The sequence below is a fragment of the Bacillus rossius genome, chromosome 1 (assembly GCF_032445375.1).
Source record: "Bacillus rossius redtenbacheri isolate Brsri chromosome 1, Brsri_v3, whole genome shotgun sequence".
NCBI classification, from domain to species: Eukaryota; Metazoa; Arthropoda; class Insecta; order Phasmatodea; family Bacillidae; genus Bacillus; species Bacillus rossius.
The window spans coordinates 299,896,271-299,903,166 of record NC_086330.1 but is presented as its reverse complement, the minus strand read 5'-3'; the positions used below and the strand labels follow the sequence as shown (position 1 = coordinate 299,903,166).

The following is a 6,896-nucleotide window of genomic DNA, read 5'->3' as shown; positions in this document are numbered from 1 at the left end:
TGTATTCTATTTATGGAAGAATTATATTGTTGATATTGTAACCACTGGCAGCCCTACGATCACAATGAGTTCTCCAAATTTGTTAATATAGCTCAGCTTTAGCAGTCAAACTAACCCAATTGAGGTGTATCACAGGTGCCCACTGATAACCTAACATCTGGTAAGTGACCAAAACATGTAATGAATTAAATTTTGCTATTTAGCAATCAAAATTAGAAAAATAATTATATCTCACTTTGTAACACTGTTCTAGTAACCAGTACTTGCTATTTTTTAATCCGTAACAAGTGTTCTTCCAAAACATTTTTTTTTATAATCTAAAACACTAGATAGAAAATTGGCATTTACTGTCAGTAGATTAGTCAAATACCATACATTGAAAACATGTCTCAGGAAAATTAAGTACTGCAGATTCAGTTTTGATAGTACTATTTTCAAAATTAACAACCTAAAATATGACACAATATCTTTATTTCATTGCAAATAACATCACCTTAGGTACCCAGTTTCGTAAAAGAAATCTGTGTTACGAACATCACTGAGAAAATCATAACACAGAAATGGCACAGTGAAATTTAATAAGGTTGAAGGGTACTAAAAATTACCATCCCACCAGTGTCGCATATGCCAATGATCATTGCAATTTACCATACTGTCCTTTTTATAATTGGGATAGGTGGAGCAGTCATTACCACGTACATTCAAAAAAATTACATTGATTTTTACAGGTAAGTGCCTAATTAGTAATGAATTAGTGCAGACATGAGTTAAATATCATCAGCTACCACACAGACACTAGAAAAAACTATTTACATACATCACATTTGCCAACATCTGTGAAATAACTCCAGACTGCACTATGCATCTTGCCATTATGAGATAATGTTAACAAACTCACGCCCAGAAAGGCGATGCTGCATGTTGCCTAAATGTTCTAATGTTAGAATAATCTTTAATTATTTCACCTTTCTAAGTTCACAGCAAATAAGTCTACAAAGGATGTGAAACATCGAATTATCAGAGAGGTTTGTTTCAATGCCAATAGTTCATATAGTTTGTTAGTGTTCTCGAATACTAAAATAACTTCAAACTCAATTGTATTATTGAAGCTCTCCACATGACTAACATTAATCCATGTAGAGAAATATATTTTCCAAACTTGCCAATCCCCATATGCTGATATCTGCTTTGCATTGTTACAGACCCAATGTTATGTTAACTAAAATAAGTTGATTTTGTCACATAAATTTCTTGATTGTCATATATGAAATGTCATTCCACAGAGAAAATAAAATTGACTACTGATTTTTCAAAAGTCAACACATAAATTAATGTAGGATTGTGATAGTATTAAATTTCAAATGTGACTAGCAATTTATCATTCAATTAATATTGATTAAAGTAGATATAAAATTAGGTTATTTTTATTAAATTTATTTAGACTGGATTATTGTTACAAATTTATATAAATTCTGCAAAAAAAATCAATTTATGCCCAGGGCGTATTCAAATTTTTAACATAACTTTTCATAAGTAGTTACTCAATTTTGTGAAAAATTCAGTGCACGTTTTATTCATATTCTTGATTTATGGTAATGGGCTTAAGAATATTATTTTCTTGTTGGACCTTACATGGCTATGTGCGGATAAGTTTCAGATATTTCTGTATGCGAAAACCAAACTCAACGTTACTAGATTCATGTACATGACATTTACAGCACTTAAAGCTCAAAACTAATAATGGAGTTAGAATATCTGCATGTGCTACTGGGAATTTTAAACGAGCCAGGTATAATCTAATCTTTTTTTTTACTACCAACACAAAAAACTGTTGCACAAATATTCTGTGGTCAGTTCAAAAATCCATACAATTTTTAACATAAAAAAATAGTTTACTTATTTGTATTGTTTTGTCGCGATCCTGTACCATTATGTAACACAGTAGCAGCCCTCTCGCTGTATTGATTTATGACAAATCAGACTCTACAACAAAAAGAAAATAAACATAAATAATGGTTCGATTATTGAGGATATTTAGAGTAAATATGCTTGTCAACTTGTTGAACTAAACTACAGTTTATGTTGCTGCCATTAATATCCAAAAGTATGAACTCATTTGGTCACGAATGTGTAAATAAAGCTGTTTTGGAAGACACTGAATTAAAAAAAAGAATTGTATTGCCTTCCCCTATGCATTCTACAACAAAAATAACTTGCAGACAAAATTTATTACTATTTTGAAGTAAATGTACTGTGCATTAGATGTTGTTTTTCAAAATAGCACATACATGTGTACACAAAAAGGCCATATATTTCTTACTGTAAATAATATGAATCAATCTACATTAATGCCATTAAAAAAATATCAAATTTATGTATAACTACTTTTATATAGTCAGTAAGCTCTGTAAAGAAAAAACTAAAAAGAAAAAATAAGTCATACACTACATAACTGGGATTAACACTTCTGTCATTCAGGACAATTAACAATGATTTGAAAGATTTTCAAAATAACATAATTAAATCAAATATGAATAGACGAGATGGTTCGTAAATCTCTCTTATTATTAGAATATTTTCTTGTAACTGAAAGAAATATGAATACTTTCTCAAACTTTACATTTTGATTACTTGTGATAGAAAATCATTTAATAACAGTTAAATAGTTACTCGTTATTGGGTTTTTTGTAACATCATTATTTGATAAATGCACATGCTAATGTAAGAAACGAATTGGAAATTTACTACTATGAATAATATAAATTGGAAAAATTGTTTACGTGAAAACCTGACAAAACTTAATTTTGAAAGTGACGCTGAACAACTTGGGCCCGCACATTCAATGCATTGGCTGCAGGTTCTCCAACATCACCTTCAAAAATTTCAATATGTTCATCAAGTAACACATCTGGTTCCAAAATTCTATAATGCCTCATCATGTTGTTCAATACAGCACAAGACACAATTATGCGCCCTGCTGTCAATGGGCTGTAATGAAGAACGCGGTCCTTAATGAGACATCGCCACTCAGTCTTCATAACTCCAAACAAACGCTCGATACAGTTGCAGGTACTGCAGTGGGCCCGTGTGTACCGTTCCTCCGCTGAACCTGCCTCAGCATTTCTAATTGGAGTCAGAAGATATGGCTCTGGTACATAGCCAGAATCTCCTAGAAAAAAAACAATTGTGGAATACATTCACAATCATCGCAGTACTAGACAGAATCAATCAGAACTGGCCAAACACCAAAATTTATGTTAGGAAACTTTCAATTCTGATTCCCATTTTTGATTAATTTTAAATTGTATCATAAACACGCTATCAAGACTTAGGAAATTATGATTTAAAACATAATTATAACAAGAATCATGGCAGTTGGAAAATTACTGTTTTATATTTAGTAGCTATGAGCAATTTTCAATATTTCTAATGTAAATAACTAACCGTTCTTACTATGATCATAACTGGCCAATTTCATGCCTGACTAGCATCAGCTGAACATTAATAACACTGAGCTAATAAACCAAAGAAAACCAAGCAAGAATGCAGATTTATTACGCTCAAACACTGCTTTCTGTCTGTGAAGTATATTATGATGTAAATTACTTTTGTATCAATTAAACATTATCGAAATGGAACAAAACTTGGTTCTGTTTGAAAATACAAAGTATACAAATCTGTTACATTTTTAGAGCAGACATGTCAATGATTTCAAAATTGAAATAATAAAATATCTATGTATTAAGCTTCAATATTAAAGTTTAACTTTCTTTAATTTTTAATTCAATATTGTGCTAAACTTCTCGGAAATAATATGAATAAAGACTTTATTGCATTTTAACAAGGTAGTCAAATGAAGGAAATTTATACAGTAAACTTACCCAACAACCAGCAGTTCCGAAGCCCTCTGGCATACTGTTGCTCCAGTGCTTCCCTCAGGTTCCCAAACCTGAAGACAAACTGATCGTGTAAGAGCCCGGCATTCGTGGGTCGATGTGCAGTATCCTAAGATCGTAACTGGACACCTGCACAAAGACGAAGCAATGTTGGGATAGTGTAGCATTAAAGTTACATATGTATATACCTTTAAATTTTCCCTTGGAAATGTTTTTTGATACCATATCAAAGAGGACACTTTTTCTCACAGGTTAAAAAAAAGCACTGCCACAGGAAGTATGAAATTTTATCGAACAAAAGTTCCATCATTGTCCTACACAGAATTGTGTAAGGTAGAAGTCACGAAATAAAATAAAAAATCTGAACCCCTGTTAAATGTGAATGTGAACTGAGCTGTACACGAAAAACTAAATTTTAATACTACAACTAATGTTGAATACAAAACTCTCTCTCTATGTATATATAATCTCTGTATAAATTGTATGTATAAATATAAAATTTTATTTACATATATATTTATTTAAACACACACAAGAAATTTTTTAGTAGGTAACAGATCCATGTCAAGATCAGGGGCGCAACAACTAAATTTCCAGGGGGGGGGGGGGGGCAATATACCATTTTATAAAGAATCATCGATCCCCCCCTATTGAAGCGGGTTGTCCGGGGGTCCTCCCCCAGGAAAATTTGTATTTCAAGGTGGAAAATGGTGCTATTTAAGCAGTTTTATTATCAAAAAATTGATTACACAGCACTTTCTTTGCCCCCATTTGCCCCCACTTCAAGGTTTCAGAGGGGGGGCAAAATACCCTTGCCCCCCCCCCCCCCCTGTTGTTGCACCCCTGGTCAAGATGGCATTGCTCTGATTTATGGAAAGTGTGTATGGCTGTGTATAAATAAGTTAGAATTAAATCATCGAATAAACAAAATAAAAAAATAATCAGCAGAATGTGAGGTACAAGTCAGCAAGTATAATACAAAAGCTGTTAAGTGTGAATGTGAATTTAGATGTACAAAAAAAAAAACCTAACACAATTTTACTACTACAACTAATGTTAAATAGAAAACTAACTCCCTCTATGTATGTATGCCTATCTACAGCATGCCAATACATATATAAATTTTATATTTTAGGACATTATTCAAATGCATAAACACTTGCTTTAAACTAATTAAAAAAAAGCTGATACTGACCACTTGGACATTGATGGAATGGAAGCGATTTTGATTAAAATAGGCAGCTTCATTAGCTGTAGGTCTCACAATCGCAATGTGGGAGCAATCGATGCAACCAATTACGCCTGGAAATCCAGTAGCTGCTACGAACCTATAATAAACATTAAAACAATTTTGTTTTGATCGTTTATATAAAAGTAAGAGAAACATACAAAATAAATTTATAATGGGGAAGAGCTGAAATTCTAGAAGAGGGCCTATTCAGAAAAGAAAGCAAACAAAAATCTGAAAATGCATTAAAATTTAGCTTGTTATGTAGAAAGCCATTGCAATACACAAACTACTATAAATAATACTATAAAATAAAAAAAATACTAAAATGGTGTGCACAGTTGGTTAGATCAATGTAATTAATTTTAAAAATGTAATTATTTAACACAATTATTGTAGGAAACTTAAAAAACAGTTAATTTTTTTCTGTAGTATCCCAATCCTTGAAAATTACAGTCAAATGTATTTACAATGAGCACATTAGTGAAAATAAATGTTACGAATATACTTACTGTCTCTGCACTCTCTCCCGTTCTTCGTAGGTCTGTGGGAATCTAATCCAAAGGGCTGCAAAGTTTCCACTAAGCAGCTGGCTCACCTGTCGCACACAATTGCCTGCTGCAGTCTGGCAGACTGCCAGTACAAAATCTTGTGCTACAGCTCGCTGGTAGCTTCCAGTGGCAAAAAACCGAACCGCTACTAACACCTGTAATTAATAAATTGATTTTTATCACATACGTTGTTGATAGCCAAAGCAATAACTTTTATGAAACTAATATAAACACAGTAGTTTTAACACAGAAATTGATTAGTAATTGTCAGAAACAGTGGCTAGTGAATAATAAATGAAGTAAAATGTTTAATTTGTAAATTAAAATATTTTAAGGAATGTTCTACATAATTTCAGCTTACCTAACCTAATAAACCATTCACTTAATTATTTACTTTCCCTTTTCCCACCAGTTTAAAAATGTAGGTACCAAATCACCTAAAAACACCTAAAGAAAAATACTGTTATTTAATTCATTTAGGCCTATGTAGGTTACGTACCTGGATGTGCACTGGTACTTCGCTGACCTTCAAGATTCGGTCTCAGCGCTTCACCAAGCTCAAATGCCATTCTCATACCCATTCGAAAAAGAGTACGGAATTCCACTTGCCGCAACTCAAATGGGTTGAAGCTGTCCCGTAACTGCCTACGATACAACCTAAGCCTGTTACGTTGGCGCCTTCTCCGAATTCTTTCTTGGACGAGATGCATAATACCCCATCCTTCAAAATCCATTGTGCCTAAAACAAGTTAACTGTAAAAATTAATTTGACATATTATATAACACAAGCCAAAAGTATGTTTGCACAATAGTTTGTTATAATTAGCTCATTATCACAATCCATAAACTTGCTACGTTTGTGTTTGTATGTATATTTATTTTAATTTTATGATTTTATTAGCATCTTATTTAAGTTTTAACCTCGATACTGTTATTCCATATATACTGCATCGTAAAAAACAATTATTTTTAACGTCATATACAAGCATTTATAGGTTAATTGGAGGTTTTGACATTCATTGAAGTAGGTAACCTAATTTCATGATAATAACATGAGCAAGCGAACTGAATTTCATGGGCAAGAAATAAAATAAACTAAATATATAACGAAAACAACTTCAAACACAATAAATAAGACATGCCTAAGCATAATCATACCGTTTTTCCCCGTTCTCTTACAAAGCCTTTGACGAAAGTAGCTGCCTATGACGGCTATGACAG

The 6,896-nt window shown here is 32.4% G+C and overlaps 1 long non-coding RNA gene across 1 annotated transcript; it reads right to left on the bottom strand.

Annotated features, from left to right (window-relative positions):
* Positions 1–415: 415 nt before the first annotated feature.
* On the bottom strand, positions 416–6,550 carry LOC134527826 (uncharacterized). The gene is made up of 5 exons (XR_010074294.1): positions 6,175–6,550; positions 5,637–5,830; positions 5,092–5,224; positions 3,882–4,025; positions 416–3,169 (listed from the first exon to the last, which is right to left on the bottom strand). It is a non-coding gene; the product is annotated as an uncharacterized LOC134527826 (long non-coding RNA).
* Positions 6,551–6,896: the final 346 nt, after the last annotated feature.